General features: G+C 37.3%; 1 pseudogene across 1 annotated transcript; it reads right to left on the bottom strand.

Moving 5' to 3' along the window:
• Positions 1-338: 338 nt before the first annotated feature.
• On the bottom strand, positions 339-1,873 carry LOC311621380 (tubulin alpha-1B chain-like; annotated as a pseudogene). Its single transcript has 2 exons — positions 1,820-1,873; positions 339-1,480 (listed from the first exon to the last, which is right to left on the bottom strand). The product of its transcript is annotated as a tubulin alpha-1B chain-like (transcript).
• Positions 1,874-20,585: the final 18,712 nt, after the last annotated feature.

Below are 20,585 nucleotides of genomic sequence, written 5' to 3'. Positions count from 1 at the left end.
AAATGCCTGACAACAGATATATATTAAGGACCATAAAGATCTCATCTTTGTGTTGAAAATAATAATTGTCATACCTGAACTCAATGTTTAGTTAGGAAGACTAATATGTAAACATTGGGTGCCAAAATATAACTTTCCTCCCTCTTTTTTTTTCCATTTAAGACCAATAATACATTGTCCAAACCCATCAGAGAAATGGACAGCTTTTGTCTGAACATGTTTAAAGCAAGCCCATAATTGTATATGAGAGTAGAGACTGCTACATACAAACTAACTGATCAGACCACATTTCCATATTTAAAACTGCTTCCTTGTAAAAGCAGTACCTTAGTGATCTTTTAACTATAGTGTTCCTCTCCTTCTTTTTCACTCTTTCCTTCAACAGAATCCATACCATGCTCCTCATAATCCTCCCCTCAGGGCAGCCATGTCCTCATGGGCCTCAGAAAACTCTCCTTCCTTCGTGCCCTCACCCAGTGAACAAAGGCATGGATGGCATTCATCAGGACAAACTTCTGGTCCAGGTAAGCCCAGGCCTTAGCAACAGCTGTGGTGTTGGTCAGCATGCACATAGCTTGCTGTATTTTGGCCAGGTCTCCACCAGCTACCACAGTGGGAGGCTGGCAATTAATGCCAACTTTGAAGCCAGTGGGGCACCAGTCCACAAACTGCATGGTACCTTTGGTCTTAATGGTGACAATGGCAGCAATGCCATCTTTGGAAAGCACATCATCATGGTCTAGCATGCAGCAGGTCATATATTTACCATGGCAAAGCTCACATTTCACCATTTGGTTGGCTGACTCAAAGCATGTATTACTGATCTCTGGTACAGAGAGTTGTTCCTGGTACGCTTTCTCTGCAGAGATGACAGGGAGAAGTGGATAGGGCACCAGGCTGATTTGGAATTTGGTCAGATCAACATTCAGGGCTCCATGAAATCTGAGGGAAACAGTGATAGAGGACACAATTTGACTTACCAACCTATTCAGTTTGGTGTAAGTTGGGATCTCAGTATTGGGATTTTTACAACAGAGGTCACAGATGGCCTCCCTGTTAACCACCAGAGTGCTCCAGGTGTGGGTGGCGAGGATGGAGTTGTAGAGCTCAACTACAGATGTGGAAAGCTGCAGGGCTGGGTAGATGGAGAACTTCTTGCCATAATCGACAGAGAGACATCCCACCAGCTTGGACTTCTTGCCATAATCGACAGAGAGACATCCCACTAGCAGCGAGGTAAACCTGGAACCAGTTTCCCCACCAAAGCTATGGAAAAACAAAAAGCCCTGAAGACCTGTGTCCTGGCTGGCCAGTTTCTGAATTAAGTGCAAGACCAGGTCCATGATCTCCTCGCCAATGGTGTAGTGCCCATGGGCATAGTTATTGGAAGAATCTTCCTTGCCTGTGATGAGCTGCTCAGGGTGGAATGGCTAGGGGTAGGTGCCAGGGAAAACTTAACAATGACTGTGGGTTCCAGATACTGCCTTGGTCAAATGTGTTTCCAGGTCCCATCTCACTGAAGAAGATGTTGGAAGAGTCATTGTCCTCTTCCCCCTCTTCCCATATGGTCTTTTCACTTGGCACCTTGGCATCTGGCAGTAGAGCTCCCAGAAGGATAGGGATGCACCCACACATGTACTGCTTTGTGGAGGCTGAGCAGATAGCAGTGAGGAGCAGGAGAGGTTGTTTCTTCTTACAGTGAAACACCTAGTTCCTCCTCCCATCTTCAAATCCTTCTCGTGGGCTAATCATCAAGTTAGCATGAAACAGATTAACAGGAGACAATGTCCAAAATTTATGATGAATGTATAATACATACAGGGGTGCCGTGAGAATATAAGGAAGCATTGGGCAGTTGAGACTTATAGGCCATTCTGGACTAAGGAGAAGGAGGCCAGGGTCTGGGATGTCTAAGTGAAAACAGATAATTTATTAAAAAAAAAAAATGAGAAAGAGCAAACAGGTGGCAAACAAATTCTTTTTCGGCCACCCGGAAACAATAGAGCACAGGGAAGTCTAATGAGCAGGCTTTGCTAGATTTCTCCTAGCAAATGTCTGTCACATTTAGTGTATATTATGATGATAAGATGATGCTTCCTTCCTTTAAACAGATTTTTTAATCTAAATTCTGTAGACAGATAATGGGGTGAGGGTCAAAGGTTCTTTCTGAGTCTTAAAGTTAATACACCAAAAGGCATATTTTGGGGTAGCAAAACTGTGGTTCCCCTCACAAACATATATATGAACCCCTAATATGTACATGAAAGCCAGCAATAAAATGATATCTTAAGTCATCAAAAAAATACTGTATGAAAAATAGTGAGAATTATCAGTAACTATTCTTACATGAAACTCAACAATACATTTTATTTAGGCTTTTTCCTTCATATTCTAGAATATATAGCATTTCAGATATGATTGATATCAACTGCCATTTCAGAATCTTTGAAGTGTGTTAAGTTGTAGGATAGTCAATTTGAACTCTTGGGGGAAAAAACAAAACAAAAACATCACCCGACTGAATACTGTGTAAAGTGATGGAATGGATGAGAGGAGGAGATCAAGAAGTGGACTGTTACAGTAATTTTGCCAAAACATTATGGGTGCTTATGTGGCAAAATTATAGCCAACTGTAAAGGATGGGCTTACTTATACTTCAAAGGTGAATTCTAAGAAATTCAGTGATGGATTAGGTAAAAGAGCTAGAGTTAGAAAAAAAAAAAAGTAGAAAAGTTGATGCTTATTTTTCTTATTTATGGGACTATGTATGATGGTACTATGCTATCAAAAAGAGATGAAGAATATTTTCAGTTATCTAAAAGTGGTATTATCAAGACAAACTTCAAAAGAGAAGTGCCAGATAAATAGCTTTATTTTATTTTAATGGATAATTGTTTCTGGGCCTAAATAAAATGAACATTTGTTAAAATGTCAGTGATTATTGATTTTTGCCAATCATACCATTGGAAAAATAATAAACTATTCTTTACAAATTTGGCCTAGAAAAAAACGGCACATAGTTATAGCTCACAAGGAAACCTAGAATGGCAAAGAGGATATATGGTAAATAATCTATACTAATGAAAGCATAATATGCTAATTAGACCAGACAGCTGAACAACCTTCTGGACCTCCTTCCGGATGACCTTCCAGATGAAGCTCTGGCTGCAAGGTCAAAGGCCCTAGCACGAATTACGTTCATCAGGCTTCTAGCTAGATAATAATTATATTAGTTTCTTTTCTGAATGCGCAATTAAAGCCATTGTTCCAATAAATAAAATTAGGGCAGAGTGAAAAAGTTTAACTGCATAAAAATTTGATTGAGGATTAAATTTGTTTAAGAGTGTGCTTTGAGAATTATTTCTGGAAAAAGATTCATTCACATGGATATAATTCTTATTAACATGTTGTTTTCATAAACATATACTAGTAGTCTAAACATTTATTAGAAAAAAATCAGAGTGAAAATGGTAATATTCCGCATTCACCACACATATTTTGACCGCCTTCTATGCATTAAGGATTAAACATACACTGGGCCTTCAAAAATCAATACCACATTATCTGTCCTAATTCAGTTGGCTGTCAATTAAGGAAACAAGGAAATATATAGGTAGAATAGTGTATTATAAGTGCCATGATGATAGTTTGGAAGGCTCCCAGGGATGTATTAGAAAATAGGATAACTCTATGATATGATAATTCATTTTAGAATCTCATTGTCTTTCACTTAGAGTACATTGAGGATGCTCTTAAGGTAGTCTTTCTGGTTGCTACATAGGCCCATGCTTCTAGATACATTTGAAGCTACCAAAATCTGCATGCTGCAGTATAATTGCTGTTTTGCTCCATCAGCTTCAACTACTACTTCACAACAACTTCTGTCCCTGTGTGCTCAGCTCTCTCTCATACATGTAAGTACATATCACCAAAGTTCTAGTTTGCATCTTCCAATCTGTCTAGTTGAGAATAAGTGCATGATAAGTTCCCAATAACCCTGAAGAAATTAAATAAGCGGGTTTACTCATCCCATTGAATTCACTGAAATGCAGAAAACAGTACTTGCTTCATTTTCTCTCAGCTAATAAAAACATCTAGTGTCGTTTGCAATTCCAAAGCTCTTGTCCATGCCAGCAATAATAATTCCATCTTCTCTGGATGCCATGAGAATAAGAGAATTTTGTTATGAGCTCTCCCTTGCAGGCTTCTTCGTGGCTAGAAATCCCAGCCTGTAGAAGAGCCAGAAGAACAGTAGGCAAATCAGGAGGCATTGAGCCTCTAGCAGTTGGTACAAGACATAATAAACAATAAAGAAAACACTGACATTATTCTCACCCTATAACTAGCTATGCAAACATGGACTTCATCTCTAAAATGATACCTCAGGTGCCTGGCCAGCATGGCTCAATGGTTCAGTGTTGACCTATGAATCAGGAAGTCATGGTTCAATTCCCACTCAGGGCACATGCCTGGGTTGTGGGCTCGATCCCCAGTGTGGGGCATGCAGGAGGCAGCCAATCAATGATTCTCTTTCATCATTGATGTTTCTCTCTCTCTCTCTCTCTCTCTCTCTCTCTCTCTCTCTCTCTCTCTCTCTCTCTCTCCCTCTCTCTCTCTCTCTCTCTCTCTCTCTGTCTCTCTCTCTGTCTGTCTCTCCCCCACCCCTCTTTCTCTCCTTTCCTCTCTGGAATCAATAAAAATATATTAAAATAAATAAATAAAATGATACCTTAGGTAATTTCTGGGGTTAAGAGATTCTGCTTCTAGAATATCAAAGAGGATTTAGAAAAATGCATATAAGCATTCCTCTAATGTTTAGGGGAATATTTATATGTATTTTATTCTATTCCCCCTTCATATCTTTGCCTTGCCATAACAATTGCTCTGCCTCAGGAGTTCTGCTCAATAGAGTCGGACGTGGCATTAGCCATGAGTAAGTAGGATGCAGTTTGACTTTGGCTTGTCACTGCAGCTTTATCTTCTTTCTCTTTTTATTCTCCCAAGTTTCTATGTGTGTATTTTTAATCAACAGGATTCTGTTTGTCCCACCTCTATTTTTTAAAGCATGTATTGCTGAGATCTAAATCTAAAAGAAGGAATACATTTCTGCTACTGGTGTTATGAGTCTAATATTTTTACTTCAATGCAAGAGAGCTCATATGCTACTTTATTACAATGAAACTATAACAAGAAAAAAAGTTTAAAATCAAAGCACACTTCCCTACTTTCTTCTGTATTGTCAGCAGTTAGTTTTAAAGCATCCAAGCACACTTATCCGAAACCAAGCCTTCAGAAATGCTGGCATCAATTTTCTATCATCTTCTACAGAAGAGCTTCAGTAAGAATGATTCTACCAGTTTCATTATACAGAAAAACTGCTTAAGTATGGAGAGATAAGTATTTTGACCTGGGTTGCACAAGAATCTAAGAGAAAGGATAAAGAAAAAAACTCATAATACATGCATTGTTAGTTTATTATTTTTTTTAGCTATAAAACATGCATATTTCCCCAAATTGCTGATAATTCTTCCAATATCAAAGCAGCTAAAGACTAGGAGAACTAGTGCTTTTTATCAGGGGAAGTGGGCTTCTTGTGATATCCTGAGGAAAGGAATTTTCTGAGACTTGCACAGGAGGATGAGAGATTTTAGGAAGCTTTATTTCTGTGGGATTACACCCCTGAGTTTCCAAGGCTCCATTTCCTTTTGTCCCATAAAGGAAGAAATATAGCCATGACTTCAACAGGGCTAGAATCAAAGCCAGTGTCCAGATTTTCTATTCCATGTCTGCATAGTTCAATACAGCTTCAGATTAGCTTAGTTTGTGTTCCCTGTTATAGTGCATTAGTCCATTGCATATAGGGTCCACATGGCCATATTGCCATGGAGGGAACATGGGGAAATGCAAGAAAGCAAGAGCTAAATGAGAGGAGAGAGGGGGGGGGAGGGAAATCCTTTGTATAGGGGATTAGGCATTCCCAGATTTAAAGAAATTTAGAATATAGCACTATATAACTTCTTTCTACAAGTGGAAAAACTGTGGCCCATGAAAGTCAATGACTACTATATTTCCTAAAAATCTTCATTAATTATAAACAGACCTATTGGAATCATTTGCATATCTATTAAACAGGAAGCAAGTATTAACCCTGTCTAGTTTTCATGCTAAACCTTAATGAACTGAGGTTTGTTTATTTTTTGTTTTTTGTAAAAATAGGAATTTTTGGGGGGATAAAGTAGGCAGGTTTAGGAAATTTAAAATATTAAGGGGTAATTGGAAAAAACACAGGGCTACAGACTTTCACAAGGATATATTTCCATAAGACAAGGGGGCTAGGAGAAGTTACATTTCCATAATGCAAGGGAGCAAGGAGTAGCAAAAGGTACATAATTATAGAATAAAGGGAAGGAGGAAGAAAGCCCAGAGGGAATAAGAGAACAATGAGGGAGGAGAGACTCAGGTGTCCCATGTAAGGTTGGACCTTTGAGCTCAGAAGTTGCTATAGTATCCAAATCAGAGGAGAATGGTGACCAATCAGAGGGGAAATCAAGACACAAAGATCTGCAGTCTTTATAAGCCTTAGGTAAAAGGCACTCAGTGGGACTCTTCCCCCTCCCCACGTGGGAGTCTGTGCTCATTTCTCAATAAATTTCCACCTTCGCTATACCATCCTCCATTCATGGTTTCCTTCTTTGATTTCGACTATCAAAGAGCTCAGAACAAGCCATCCTGTCCAGGGGAACACGGTGCATTCCAGTCCCAAATTCCCGTAGTATTAATGCTTTTTTAAAAATAGCTTATGGGTCTTGGAGAATAGACCTACTTTCTGTAAATGAGGCAGAATGAGCTTCAATAACAAAGCCTTAATAAATATCAGATTTTTGAAAATTGTGTTTTTCAACATGAGATGCCACTTACTGTCCTGCATCTAACCATAGCAAAAAATTCAATCCTTAGAAAACTACTCTTTGTAACACCAAATTATTTTCTCATCATAAAAGCTTTTATGTAATTAAGACCAGAATTCATATGAAACTAACTTTGCTTTTAAGCCTAGACCATATTTGAGATTTTTTTCATATACCTAGTTGCATGCAACTTAATGTTATTTATTATACTGCATACAATTAGGGATAATTTGCTGATGTATTAAACTTAAAACTTTTTGAAGTTTATTGGACGGAACTGTAAGGACTTTAGATTAAAGAACCTAGCAAGCTATACATACTCTAACACAGATACATAAATAGAAACACACTCCATCACTACAAAATATTTAATTCACAAGTTTGCATCTGCATTAGAATGTTAACTAATTATTGAACAACTTCTTATTCTATTGCCTTATTTAATGTTTGAATGGCATTCTATTTAACATCATGTAGCATAACTATGCAAATAAATTACAGCATAATTTACTTGTTCAGAATTATCCTTTCCTATTAATTCGAAGTTAACTGTTTTCTTTTAATCCTGGAAGTTAGAAGCAATGCCTTGAATCAAGCATACACTTCTAAAAGGAAAAAGGAGTAAAGAATAGTTTAACAGTGATTGAATCAGGCAGTTTTTACAAAATCAAGGGAAATGTGAATTCTAAAGAGGAAGATAATTGTACAAGCATATTGCATAGAATACATAAGTGGAGCCCTGGAGGTCAAAATTTAGAAGCAAACCAATTAAGCTAAGTATCCACTAAATTGTTTTTCATTGTCTAATTGAAAAGTGATCACAAGGAATCAGAAAGGTTTAAATTGAAAGGGCTTTTAGTTTAAATCTGACCTTAAGCCAATGTTATTTAAATATGCTAAATAATGTATTCTGGAGGGAACTTTTCTGAAAATTCTAAATCCCACTTGGGTATGTATGTGGATCCGTTCTGGGTTTCTCTCACTGTTATTAAAGCATGTTTTCCAGACTTTAGTTAAAGAAAGGGTAAAATTACATCAAATGTGAACATAATTAACTTATTTGGAAATCTTACCTTTATCACTATATGTTTCCAGTGAAATACACTCATCCATTCATTCTCTACTTTTGGTGAATAATTTGGATCATTTGAGGACAGCATGATGCATTGGCCTAAATAAATGTATCTTATTCATTCATTGCTTTTAGTGGCTAATAAAGAACATTTAAGGAAAACAGAGTATACACCTAGCCTAAATCATACAGGATTAATAGCCTCCTCAGCTAAAAGACTTCACTAGCAACCGATGCTATTTATTACCTCATTCTTGAAGTAATTTGATTTATATGATGGCCCTGTATAATAATTTTACAGTTCAGGCATTAGAATTTAAAGAAAACAGTTAAGAGGAAACTGTTAACTTCTTATTAATAGGAAAGGACAAGTCTGAATACGTAAATGATGATGCAATTTATTTGCATAGTTATGCTACATGATGTTAAATAGAATGTCATTTAAAGATTAAACAAGATGATAGAACAAGAAGTTGTTCAATAGTTAGTTAATATACTAATATCAGATACACACTTGTTAATTAAATATTTTGTAGTGATGGCGTGTGCTTCTGTTTGTATAGCTCACTAGATTCTTTTATCTAAAGTCCATACAGTTTCTTCCAATAAAAAAAAAAGAAGAAAAGATAAATTTGTTTTTCCAAGGACCTATCCAGGGACTAAACCTATGGTTTGCCCTTCTGCCCAATCATTTTTTTTTCCAGGCACCACAAAAGCCCTTGAAATACAGACTTAGAAGAGCAAGAGGCACCATGCACAGCTTCATCAAAAGCAGCAGGTACTTGCCTGGCTTACCTAACTCAGTGGTTGAGCGCCAACCAATGAACCAGAGGTTCAATCCCCAGTCAGGGCACCTGCCCAGGTTGTGAACTCTACCCCCAGTGTGAGGCATACAGGAGGCAGCCAATCAATGATTTCCTCTCATCATTGATGTTTCCATCTCTCTCTCCCTCTCCCTTCCTCTCTGAAGTCAATAAAAATATATGTATTTTTAAATCAGCATGTGCTCAAACTCAGATTCTTCTGAAGCCTAACTCCATTTATGAAGTTACAACTTTAAAATTGGCTTTACAAAGACTATGCTGTCTATGGATAGATGGAGCAGGACAGAGTGAACCACGCATCCAGCACAGCCAGGGGTGAACCTGAGGACGGGTGGTGACTGATTAAAGGAGAGAGAAAAGAGAATGCAGTTGGGGCCAGGTAGGTTCACTTGTGCCTGGATGAGGACACAGTGACCCAGCCTGCAAGCCGAAGCATTATTTTCTAGTCAGATCACACAAAGCAAAACAAGGGAAACGGTCAACATGTTTCCATTGTTCTTGCCAGTTTCACTTGTTTGGCAGCACTTGCTGCACCTCCCACAGCCCATTAGCTACCTAGGAAGGAACCAGGGGGGACTATAAGGTCAAGCTTAATTATGCTAGTAGGACTCTGCCCTCCAAGCTGGGACTTGTTTGTGGCCCTGCCACAGGTCAATCCAAAGCTTGACCCTATAGCTGCTCCCTACAACAGAGAAGAGTAGGTAGTGTCTGTTGTACCAGCTCTCCCAGGGCCCAGATTCTTTGCAAGCTTGAGACCAGGCCAGCAAATGCTGCATTGTGAGGTGTCTGCCTGCAGACAGAGGATGAGCCTCTTAGGCCTTAAGCAAGGAGCCTTCCATCACATCCACACACCCTCCACAGATTGTGCTCTCTCAGTGTTTCTGGAATAAATTCCGCCAGGCCCTATTAAGAGTTTGCTTAATCAGAGAAAATATAAAAGCGTTTAATTGTTTGCAATTCTTCTGAAGTTGCAGAAACCAACAGCCAATTAGTGTTCAAACTCCTCTTTTCAAATGGGAAACAAATCTTTTTTTAATAGAAACTTTTCCTACTATTTTTTTTTTTTATTTCTTGGAAACACACTTTGTAACCCAAATCATACATAGAATACAATGAAACAGAATATGAAATGATATTTTTTCTGCAAACTATCATCTTTTCTGGTTCATTTTCAAGATCTTTGATATTTACATATGACCTTTCCATTTTTATTAACAGTTTATTGGATTTTGTGCATTCTAGCCAGCAGAAGAGAAAGGTAATTTACAGAAAGATTTGACAGTTATACACAGAGCTATAAACTTCAGTCCATTAACTTATTTCTCATGTAACCTTTAGTCAATTCTACCAAAACAACCATATAAACGTATGCCTTTTTCCTTTATGTTAAACAGCTCTCATTACAGAGCTCTATTTATAGATTGTCAAATTTATCATGTCTCTTTCTCTATGGCTTACAGATGTTTATAGCTTTGACTTTTTTAAGGCACATAAGTAAAAGTTAAACATATTTGTGTTGCTTAGATTCTACTAGATGTGAATGGATACATATTTGACATGTTTTATTACTTGATTAATACTGTATATAATTATGGATTTGATGATGGCAAGGTTGTTTTAATATATCTATCTTAGATTAGTGGCTTAGGATATTCTCTTGTAATTTATTGCATTTCTAAAGCAATGCACAATGTTATTCTATACTAATTATAAAAATGATATCTTAAAAATTATATTTGAGCCTTAAACTTTACTAAGGTATTTTTTTATACTAAGGTATTTCTTAAAAATACACTCATTTTGGTAGCATTTTAAAAACCTGAAGTTGGTAGACTTTTGCATAAATATCAGGACAAAACCGAATTAAAGAAAAGTGGAATGTATATTACTTGCTTTTGTACATAAAATATGTTTCTAATTAAATATTTACATTTAAATGCATAACACAACACTCAAAATTGGTTTTTAAACCATTATCTTCAGAGTTGTTTCTTTTTGAAAAAAAATAAAAGAGAAACTGTAAAGTAAAAAAAAAAAGGGGAAATAGAACAGAAGAAAATGTCTTTTTGATATTAATTTTGTTCCATCATTCCTAAAAACCATAACTTAGAGTGCTTTTTCCAATACAACAGAAAACCAAATACTGTATCACTGTCACTGTAAAAAACTAACAGGAAAACAAAGAAATAAAAATTATTAAAATATAAGATGAATAAATGGAATTAAGTTATAATTCTACATAGTCTTAATTTATCTGCATATCCTTTGCACTGAAATAAATAACTGAAATATGTTGGTGCAACTTGAAAATTAACACATAGTCTAATCAATGCCAATTGAGCTATGTAAGCACAATACTAGGAATGGGAACATAGAAAAAGTATTAGTGGTTAGACCTTGTTGATGGATGTCCACAAGGTCTATGAAATAGAGAAAAATAAATGCATTAGATAATAACTACTTCCCAGGAAATCAGTTAAACTTTGGTCTTTCTGTAATTGTTAGGAAAACTGATTAATATGCATATACTGAACTGTGCTTACAGAGTTGCTAAGGGGAAGCCAGTTAGGCATATTCCTGTGTTCTGTATTAAACAGCGATGCCAGATGACCTTAGGAAATAGAAGTGAGAGACACATTCACTCAACAACAGTTTTTCACTGTATTTCATCTCCTTTATTTTTGCTTGGCCTCCTAAGGAGATGGAAAAGTTCCATAGTGCCATCTGGTGTGAATTAAAGGGACAGCTTCCTTCAAGCAGTATACTAGAATCTTCCTCCAAAGCTGCAAACTCAGACTGTCACAAAAAGTAATTCTTGAACAATGAAAAGCACCGATTTGATTATGACACATATGTTCATGTTCATGTTTGCCTTATTATGTTTAGGGATATTAAGATGAAATTATTAGGATATGCATATGTATTAGTTGATCTTTATACTTTTTTTACTATATATACATTGAGTGGCCAGATTATTATAATCACTGAACACATAATAATCTGGCCACTCAGTATATATTAGAGGCCCCGTGCATGAATTCATGCATGGGTGGGGTCTGGCCAGCCTGGCCAGGGGGAGGGGACATGGGTGGTTAGCCGGCCGGCCTGCTGGTCGAACTCCTGGTTGAGAGAACAATTTGCATATTAGCCTTTTGTTATATAGGATACATACTGAGTCGCCTGATTATTATGCGTTCAGAGATCATAATAATCTGGCCATTCAGTATTTTCTCATTGCCACCTTAGTCATTTGAAGGCCAATATTTTCCCTTTTGTATCTTTTGATATTATATATATATGTGTATATATATATATATATATATATATATATATATATATTATTGATTTTTTACAGAGAGGAGGAGAGAGGGATAGAGAGCTAGAAACGTTGATGAGAGAGAAACATCAATCAGGTGCCTCCTGCATACCCCCTTCCAGTGATGTGCCCGCAACCAATGTACATGCCCTTGACCGGAATCGAACCTGGGACCTTTCAGTCTGCAGACCAAAGCTCTACCACTGAGCCAAACCAGTTTCGGCATCTTTTGATATTTTCTTATATGACTTGCACAGATGTCCCAAACTATAAACTGAATGGAGGCTAGGCAAATTCTAGAGATCCCTTTTAAGACTAGAATCTAGGTTTTTGTCTTTATTTAGATTGTTGCAACTAGGAAGAAAGAGTCCTTTAAAGTCCTATAGAATGGAAACTGACAAAATAATATTTGAAATATTTACAAAAATCACTTTTATCCAAATATTATACTGCGAAATATTTTTTCATGCAAACTATCTGAATTTCCATTACTGTTGAAGAAACTGCAGTAATCATTATCTATAGTACATGCCTTCGTGTGCATGTGCGTGTATATGTGTGTGTGTGTTACACATTTCTAAGAAAAACAATTTTCAAGGAGTTGACAAGGAGGTGGAGATCACTTTTTAAAGGTCAGTATGTCTTCTCAAAATTTACACATCTCTGTGGAAAGGCTTCTGGCTGGTTTGTAACTCTTTAAAAATGGCCTGGCCCCTAAAAGTAGCATTAGTCACCATTTGAACTTTTCTCTAACATAGGAGTAACCCTCAATAACCCATTTTTACATTGCTTAAGTAAATTCCGAGGCTAGGAGGATAAATAAATGATTCTCAAAACATTAACTCTCTATTAGTATTGTATAAAAACCTAATCAAATACTGAATATCCAATGAACCAATGGTAACTGATTGAAATAAGATTATCCATAAGGGGGATAAATTTAGTTTGTTTTCTTTCTTAAAACATCCATGGATTCATTATGCAAACTGATTAGTAAACTCCAAACAAGTAGTAAATACCCCCAAATAAAGTAAATACAATTATTTGTGTTTTATAGTCAAATAACTTGCAAATATCAGATAAACCAAATAATGTGAGTTATAATAAAGTAAGGAAAACCTATCTAGAGTATTGATTCCTAAATTATATCTTGAATTAAATGTTGAATTGGGAGATATTGCAAAGAGGTCATTATAAAGAAGTCATGTTAGGGATGGGTCACAGTAAAAGCTAAGTCCAGTAAGGAGAAGTATACATAGAATAGTCAGTAAACCAGAGACCTGTCTAATGATAGCACAGAGTTACTTCCAGCAGAACAACACATGTGATCACATGACAGTTCACAGGAAGTGACCTGAAAAGAGGAGTGATCCATTGTCTGTATTTAAAAGTTCCTCTCTTCTATGTATGTTCAGTAAGGTGACCAATCCTGACCGAAAACATCCTGTCACCAAGTATTGCATTGAGAAACATGCAAAGGAAAACTTAAGACAGCACTGCTCACAGATGTGTGGTAGGAGGGAGTTGAATAATGACTCACAGCTAGAGATGTATTTCTTGGCATTTGGAAGTGAGCTATGGGGAGGAACCACAGATTATGGTCTTAAGTATTACAATAGGCTCCCATATTAGAGCTGACTAATCTCTGCAAACAAGCAGAGTTCAAGAGATAGTATTGTATCAGTGTCAAGTCAGAATCTGTCTTAGAAAACCAAAACGGTGGAACAGTTATTTGAGGATGTTATGTGAATCATCCATTAATATTCATATTAGTACTTATTTAAAACCATCAAGATGTGTAAGTTTCAAGTTCTTGCCAAAGATGCTGCTTTGGAAAATAATAAAAGGCATTCAAGGACATGAGTATTGAGATTGGAATTTTTCAGCTGAAATTAAATATAAAATAACTGTTTCTTGGTCTATGCAGTGCTATTTTAGCACAAGGATTTTCTTTTTCTTTTTATGAGCACAAGAAAATAACAACGGCAGAGAGAAGTTATTGGTTCAAGAAAAGGCTGTGAGGCATTTACATTTTGATACTAAGGCCCAAAATTAAGACCATATGCTAATGAAGCGGATGTACCATAATTCACTTTCATGCAGAGCAGACTATAAAACTTTGTCTCCATATACCAGAAGTACTGAATAATGAGAAAAAACAAGGGGGATGGTGTGGGCTCTGTGTTTATCATTGTGTTCATGAAGTGAAAGTGTACAACCTTGCTAGCAGTGAGGATCTGAATTGATATAAATAAAAGATACTCAAGATGCAGTACAAATGGCTTGCATAGGTATATTAAAAAGCAAAATTTTGTTCTTTGTCTTATTCAGTTGATCACATATGTGTTCTCAAAGGAAACTCAATTCAAATATTTCTATGAAGAAGTGCTACGTTGTCCACAGTTGCCTTCTGATGGGGAATATAATGGAGACAAGTGGCAACTTCTGAATCCAAGAGGGGGCTATGCTGTATGTTTAGAATGATGGGGAGGCTAGAGAGACATTGCACATCAGCTTGGACCATTAAGGCAGTGGAAGGAAGTTACTTTAAGTGCCCATTATACAAAGAACCTAAACTAGAATGGCAGCTGCCTAGAAAGCCTGGGAAACTTTAAACTTCTCATCGCTCTCCTGTGGTCTATTTTTTGAAATCACTCAAGGTGGAGTCAGCCATCTGAGAAATCATTTACATTCTTGGACTCACTCGGCGAATGCTCACATATAATCAACCTAATTCCTAAGAACATTTTAAAGGCATAATGATACTGAACATTTCAAACTAGATCATAATACTGTACTGTGTTGCAATGGTAGAGCACCACTTTTTGTATTAAATTCACAGGTCACTAAAATTCATTATTTAAATATTAGAAGCCTCTGTCACAGATCAGCCTTTTATAAATGATGATGTGCCATCAATCTAGTCAAAGAAAGCTATTTAAAATTGCACCGCATTGCAAACCAAGAAGGAAGGAATATTGGAGCTTTCAGAAATGATCTCTGTCCCTCAAAATGAATTTATAATGGTTTTATCTATTAACACTTTTCCCTCAAAATAAAGACTGATTTCCAAACATTTGCAGCTTTCACCAGCAGTGACACCTGCTAGCTTCAACATGGTCTGCGAGACCTCACTTCATCACTGCTCAAACCTCGTCTTGTGCCATGCTTCCTGTATGTCTCTTTACTCCAGCCAGTGTGGGTGCCTCTAGATTTCAGGATCATGCCATACATTGTATCAGATTTCCTTCCTGAAAAGCCAACTCCCAAATTCTATCTTATAAATTACAATAGATATGGGTGTAAATATTGTAGGGGGCCCCTTGGGAAGACACCTGGACATTCTAGATTGTTGTTGGCTGGGCCTGGGATATTGGTGGAGTCATGTCAGTTGCACTCCCGCCCTGGGAGTGCTGAGATGTGTTCTTAGTTCCTGACTTGTGTTTGTCGGGGAGGAAGGAGTGGGTGGGACCTGCCCCCCCCACCCCCCCAAACTCCTTGTTTTCTGGTGAAAACCCCTTGTGGATTGGAGAATAAATAGATGTGCTGCTTGGCTCAGGGGTCGTCAGTATCTCCAGCAGAGGAGGTCGGCGACCCACCTGGGACCCAGCTTAAACCTATTTCTGCATCAACTCCCTTCATTTCATTATTTCATTATTTCTCAATCCCTGGTTGCCTCTACAAAGAACCGATTTCATTTCTCTTTCCATGCTGTCCACAGAGAAGGGAGATCTCTGCTGCATCCGGCCCTGCAAATATCCTTAAGGAACCTTCCTTTGACCCTTCCCAAAGTTAGGCACCCCTCTGAAATGCGCTGTTACTCTGAACTGCTGCTTGGAAAACCCAGGCGCTCAGCCTGAGCCCATGACCAGCCTTTGGGGCACTGCGACTGAAGGAGAAATCTAGTTCTATGAATAACAGGTGTAGAAAGAGATCATTGGTAACAGAGCTATCACAGACAGAAAAGCAACAGCGCTGTCATTTTCAGATGTCCTTCCTCACCGCTTCTGTTTCTGTGTCATGCTGGTGAGCTGAGGCAAAAGGGAATTTAGGGTTGAGCAGAGCATTTCAGATAAAAAAAAACACAGTTGAGCCGAGTTGAGTATGTGCTTTTTGTCTTTGCAGCAAAGCCTACTGGGTCCTGCGTTGGTATTTGAGACCCCAGTGGACCCATTTAATTTAAGCGGTGGATATACCACAAAGTTCACTCCGCACTAGATATTGATCACAAACCTCAACCTGTGCTGAGGTTTGTGATCATCACATTTCTTTTTTTCTGACTGATATTGCAACAGTTGGGAGTTGTAGAATTTAGACAAATGAAGGTAAAATATTCCTTTATTAATAAGGTTATTTGGTGAATGCAGCTGTAGCTCTGTTTAAGGACACTTGCTAATCACTTCACCCATGACTATAACATAGTTAAGCTACCCAAACAAGGCAAATGGTCAAATTCAAGGCAAGTCATGAGACTAGAAGTTGTACTGATAAGCTTAAAAACAAAAACAAACAAAAAACAAACACAAACAAAACAAGCAAACAAACAAAAAACGAACAACAATGAGAATGCACACTTTCTGGGAAGTTACACCTAAAATGGATTTAGGAGTTTTGAATCACATACACCTATTTTATCCCAAACTGTTCAGTCAGAATTCCTTCCCAAAGGTCAAACAAGCAAGGAAGTCAAGTGTTAAATCTAGGGATCACTTCTTCATGAAAAGTGTGAAGAAAATAGGCTTCAAATCATAATAGAAATATCCTTACTGGGTAGCTCAATAAACAGAAAACTGCAAATCACACCTATGTCTCACCTTAGTTTCTTTATTGGTTTTATGGTTATTTAAATAGGGTTTAAAGAACAGTGTGTATATTTGCTTGAAATGAACACCATTACATTTGTATTTAAAATGAAACACACTGAGTTAGAACTCGTCAGTTCCATTTGAATTTCTTATTTTTCCTCATTATTGCAAGGATTTTTAGAAGTAATATATGATACCAATACATTTCTTATTAACCTTTACTCAAGATAAGTTATTTGATCAAATTCAGGCTCCAGGTTTAGTTCTTTTACCAGTATATTGTTTTAACTACAGTTTATTTTTCCAGCTTTAGACTCCATGATACTCTCTAAATTAACTAGTGTCTTTCTTTATTGTTTATATTCTCTCACATCAATCTTTAAGTTATAAAAGCACTTTTTTATATAATAGTTCTAATATAGCCATATATTGATTTATACACCAAATCCAGTCTCCTCACCTTCCTCAAAGTATAGCTTATATTATCCAAAGCCCTCATCTTCAAAGTAATCTTATATATTTTTAAAAAATGAGAGGTAAAAAATATTTTAGGGATTGTCTAATCTGATTCATCACTTTCCAAGTGTGGAAATTGAGGCAAAGAGAGATGAACTGGCTTGTTGGAAGCAACGTGACTATTTAAACAGGTTTTGCTAAAATATGCAATAACAAGGATGCGCCCGTATGACTTTTGCTTTTCATTCTAAATGTATATTAAACACTCAACATTACTAAAATATAACCTTTCCTGTATAACTTAAATGCTACTTCCTATTAGAAACTCTTCACAAATTGGTTAAAATAAACTCTGTATTTCCCCACTGATTAAATATAAACTCAGAACTTGTACAGGTCTGCTGAAATATAGTTTTTGATTCTTATATTCAAGTACTTTACAATGTCCTCAAATTACATTGAAATAAGACGAATTTTTGGTTCTACCCTCCATCATGACTCAGTTGTATTACTCTAAGCACCATGTCCTTATGCCTACCATGTTAGACCCCATGCCCTTTTGGTAGAGATTAAATGAGCTTCTGCAAAGAATTTTTCTAAAACTTGACATACAGGATCACTGAGCCACCAGATCACTTGCAAGGAACCCTTGATCTGTACAGAGCTCAGTCCCCACCCCACTCCCAATGTTGTTGTTTTCCTGGAGAAGGGGAATGAACAGCTTCTAAAAGCACCACTAACAGGTGGTGATTGACTTGCTGGCTTGAATGGTATTACCTACATGGTTTTCACTGTGTGTTATCTCTATAATATATGATATTATAAACAGGCTGATAAAAGCATAGCCAATATTATTGGAATTTATACATTGTAATATAAAAATACCACTTCTGTGACATATGGTGTTATATTTCTAAATAGAATTCTACTCGGAAAAACAGCTTTCGAAGTGCATGAAGATAAAATTAAAACCATCGAAATATGGTCACACAGTTGGGTGCCTTGCACTACCTGCCCCTGCCCACTTTTCTGCCTTCATCTCTCCAGGGAAGGCACCAGGCTTTAAATCTCACTTAAACTGCAGTTTGGAATTAGTGCCAGGTGATGTGTACAAACTGTAAGGCAGGCCACTGGCCCACAGGTACTTGTGGTGCTATCAGATGTCAAACCGAGTTCTTGCTAAATGAGAACACAACCTCGGCACCATTCTCTGCCAGCTACTGCCCATTCTCTGCTTCATTTCTTAACAAACCAACTCTTCTTTCAACTGTCTCCTTTTTTATTCTCTGTTCTTCCCTGACGTTCTTATTGGTGCTTTCTCCCAACTTGCACAGATAGTGCCCTTGATAAGTATGTTAATGTCACTTAGGCTGCTTAGGCCAGTAGGCAAGTCTAAGTTTTTGAAGCCCTTATCAGGAGTATTTAAGCCAGCTGATTGCTCCTTTTCCCTAGAAACACTTTCTTCAATGGGCTACAAGGAAACTACTATAGTCTCCTTTACCCATCACCCTCATTGGTGCTTCCCTTGTCTCTTCTTATCTTCCTGATCATTTAGTAATGGAGTAGCCCAGGTCCTGGTCCTAGTGCCGCCTCTGATGTCACTTCCTTCCTGAAATCATTCAATTTCATATTTTAAAAGGCATACATACACTAATGCAGGTAGTTTCCAAACTTATATTTCCCACACAGATTTCTGCTTTCATTTCTACACTCAAATGTCCAACAGTGGATTAATGATTTATCTATTTAACAAAAATTTTGTCTCTACTTGAATCACTGACAAGCTTCCCAAATTCAATATGTCTAAAACCAAATATCTGATTCCATCCCCTTCCATTCCAAAACAGGCCCCTTCCATGGTCTGCTTAAACTGAATGAATAGCAACTCCATTATTCCTCAAGGGAAAAACAAACGAACCTTAAATTTATCCCTGAATAACCTCTTTATTTTGTACTCCACATGCAAATAGTCAGCAAAATCTGAGGTCTCTAGTTTCAAAATATATGTAGAAACAGATCACTTCTTACCACTATAATCCAGACCAACATGTCATCAATTCTCACTATCTGTTTCACTCAGAATAATATTCAAAGTGTTAAGAATGACAACAAGGCCTTGCATAATCAGAAGCCTTCTTACATTTTAAATTGTTTACCTACTACTCTCCCCTTTGCTCACTCTGGCAGTCTCACTTCATGATTTTTATACTCAATGCTTCCTATACCTATACCTAGGGTTGGCTTTACGGTGTGGTTCAATGCACCCATAGAGCTTCACATTCAGAAGGGGGCCCCTGCCCTGTGTTTAATGTGTACAGTCACCCTTCTGAAATCACCATTCATTTTATATCTGAATCTGTGTCCTATAAATAAAGTGCAATGGAAACACGGTGCATATGTTATTCACTGGTATTTTGGGTTATGTGGGGTCCATTCTATTGTCCCTGCCTGTCTGCTGGGAATAGATTCTGAAGCATCCACTCCTCTATGCCACCCAACAACCGCTGCCACCCTTCATTCCCGTGATGTGGATAGAAAAGAGTCAGTGATTGGACTGCAGGGGTTTGTGAGGGTCAGCACTTATATAAGAGGTATTTCATGCCCAAAGGACCGTGACATTATATAGCAAGTAAAAAATCTATGGCAAGTTAAGACACATCATTAGAGAAAAGGAAAGGCTTACTTTATGCTTTTTAAACAAAAAACCTCACTTTCATTTTAAAGTGCTCTCAATAAATTATGTAACCCTCTTTGCTTGACATTGTATCCCAGAAGTCCACATAGGTGACTCATTCACCTTCTTCAATTCTTTCCTCAAGAAAAACCTTCACAGTGAGGTTTTGAAAGACCAGTCTTTTGAGAATCAAATTCCCTCACACACAAACACACACACACACATACACACCTTCAGTCCCAGAAATTCAAACTATCTCTTTGATGTTTTTCCAGAGCGTTTGTTTTCTCTAGCATACTATATAGTTTATCTACTTATTTTTGTTCATCTGTTTCCCTCCACCACGATGAATTGTGCTTACTCAGTCCTACTAGTTAGAAAAGAATGATATGTTCACAAAATTTGGCTACCCTGTTTTTATAGGGCAGACTTTGCATTAAAGTATCTCTGTGTTTCCCTTGTGAAATCACAATCAATTGTGAAGGGCAATGTGCCAGGGACAACACTAGGTTTATCTACTCACTGAGTCC

This window comes from Pipistrellus hanaki (genome assembly GCF_964339955.1).
Source record: "Pipistrellus hanaki genome assembly, chromosome: 1".
NCBI lineage: Eukaryota > Metazoa > Chordata > Mammalia > Chiroptera > Vespertilionidae > Pipistrellus > Pipistrellus hanaki.
This window is presented reverse-complemented; position numbering and strand designations above follow the sequence as displayed.